This window comes from Ambystoma mexicanum, chromosome 1p, assembly GCF_040938575.1.
Source record: "Ambystoma mexicanum isolate Mex_15411 chromosome 1p, UKY_AmexF1_1, whole genome shotgun sequence".
Taxonomy (NCBI): Eukaryota; Metazoa; Chordata; class Amphibia; order Caudata; family Ambystomatidae; genus Ambystoma; species Ambystoma mexicanum.
In genome coordinates this window covers 750,304,753-750,307,557 of record NC_090921.1, presented here as the reverse complement: position 1 = coordinate 750,307,557, position 2,805 = coordinate 750,304,753, and positions in this window count along the sequence as shown.

Genomic DNA, 2,805 nt, shown 5'->3' with positions numbered 1-2,805 from the left:
TGCACATTGGGATGACACCCATTAATGAACCCGTTGAATTGACATGAATTGGTATGTTATTATGTTATTTTTTTTTACCTTTATCATTCTAAAACACCACAATCATGGCGTGAAATGTTTTGACTATGTTTTCCTTAAGGTTTGCAAATTATAGCATTATAAGTGTACAGCCCTGAAGATGGTTTTTACCGAAATGCATTGGCACATGTATACTTAATGGCCTATAGCTATTATTGTTCCGCCTCACTATCAAAAGTACATTTTTTTAAGGATTGTGAATTAAACAATTCCTGATATATATACACAAAGAGTTCCTTTTGTTTTTCCATAAAGCCTTGTTCCCATAAATCCTAGAGGGAACCTCAAGGGCAAATCTTGGAAAGAAACGAATTTTGAGTTACCTAAGAATCAGAATAACTAGATTTTGAACTTATTATTTTTCCAGTCCCCTTTTGGCAAAATCTGAGAGCGCCAGTTCGAATAGGGTGGTGTCACCCTATTTTCTTTCTACAGGCCAGACTACCACCTGATGAAGGACCAATTGCGGTCGAAAATGCATTGGTCACTGTTGTCTGCCTGTACATTTACAAAATAATGCTTTAATTCCACCATCTACTGCCAATTGTAATTGTAGTGTTTGTGAATTTACAATGTCATGCTTTTCTGACATAATTATGCATTGTTGAATATTACAGCATTTTGTGCTATTGCAAGTGTGCAGCCATCACCATGAGCTAATCATCCTGGTCCTCCTCCGAGTGATGCAACCTTTCCCATTCAAGAAACTGCATTTAATTTTACTCACTGTTAGAGCAGACTTTCATTTGTGGGACTATCTGGGTCCACTTTGTGGGTCCCCTAATCGTGTTTAGTTTTTGCTGGCTTCTACAATTGTTTTACTTTACTTTTGTGAGCATAGAGACTTCTACTGCAGTCCCACTTCCATTGCGTCAAGAACTGCTCGCATCCCTGGATTCCAACTGCCCTGCTGTCCTCATCCTCCTTGATCTCTCTTCTGCATTTGACACAGTTAACCATTCCATCCTCATAAAAAGGCTCCAGGATACCCTTGGTATCTTGTAGCAGGCACTGGAGTGGCTTACCTCATTCCTAATTGACCGTTCCTCCAAAATCATTCTGGGCTCTTTCTCCTCCCCTACTTCCTCCTCCACCTGTGGCGGCCCCAGTGCTCCATTTTTTCGCCCTGGCTCTTTAACATATACCTCTCTCTACTGGCCCGCCTCATTTCCTCATTCTCCCCCAACTTGCAGTGCTACACTGATGACACACAATTCTTCTTCAAACTTCCTATTGACCGCCTTGCACCTTCCTGCATCCCTGACTGCCTCTCTGCCATTTAGGCATGGTGCACTGTTAATGACCTTTGCCTGAAACCAGCAAAACAGAGATTCTCCCTATTGGGTCCCCTCCCTGCACCCTACTACTTTCTTTCACTTTGGCCTTCCTCCATGGGCTTCCTGGGCTCCTCCGGCCCCCTCCTCTGAAGCCAGGAATCTCTGAGCCATCTTCGGCTCCTCCCTTTCCTTCATCCCTCATATTCAGGACATCGTCAAGAAGTCCCACTTTCCACTTTTCCTTCTCAAAGGAACTCTTCCCTTCCTCACCTTCCCCCAGAGCTTCAATGTTACCCTTGCTCTGGTTCTCTCCAGGTTAGACCAATGCAATAGCCTCTTCCTTAACCACTGGTATAACAGGGTCCCCTGCACCCCCCGTGGTGCAGGGGGCCCTGCAACCACATGTTCTGGAAGGGGCCCCCACTTGGAGTAAAAAAAAAAGATTTTTTTTTTAAAAATGTTCTTTTTTTTTTACATTTTCTTTTTGAATTCACTCTGCATTTCTAAAGAAATGATTTCTGTAACAGAAATAATTTCTTTATGAAGGCAGAGTAAATACAAAAAGTCTGGTGACTTCCCCACCCCATGACATGAAGACCCTAGGCTGGAGGCCGCCATGTCATGGGGTGGGGGAAGCCCTATGACTTCAAAAATAAATATTTTATTTTTGAAATCACTCTGCCTTCATGAAGACATTATTTCCGTTATGGTTCAGTCCTTAACGGAAATAATTTCTTTAGGAAGTCAGAGTGACTTCAAAAAGAAACAATGGGCCTCATTACGAGCATGGCGGTAGCTGTGCCTGTATGGTCTGACCTGGGCGTACCGGCACCTGTGAGCAGAGCATGTCGGGTTCACCAGCACCATTATGAATGGTGCCGGTGCATCCGATCTCCTCATTCCCATTGAACCCTATGGGGATCAAATGGGAATGGGGAGCATGACCCGGTAATTGCCCATTCGCGGATGCTGGAAATAGTTTGGCGGCAGCCTGGCGGTTTTACCAGCAAGGCTACAGCCAAACTTGCAATGAGGCTGATTGTTTCTTTTTGAAGTCATTCTGACTTCATAAAGACATTTCTGTTACAGAAATAATTTCTTTATGAAGGCAAACTGATTTAAAAAAGAAATTTAAAAAAAAAAGATTTTGAAAAAAATATTTTTTTTCAAGTGGGGCCCCCTCCCAGGACATGTGCTAGCGGGGCCCCTGTTACGCCAGTGGGCACATTGCACTGGGGTACTAATAGTAGTAGTCTTTCTCGAGTTGCGAAATGGCCTGAAAGGCGTTTCTCAACTCGAGAAAAATAAAAGTACAAAAAATTGCTGCCATAGATCGGGGAGAAGGGACTCTTCTCCCTGGCCATGGCTCCATTAAAAATGCTTTTTTTAAAAGTAAGCAAAAGAAATGGCTGCCAGTGCACATGGCGGCTAATTGCGTGGTGGTGATGCG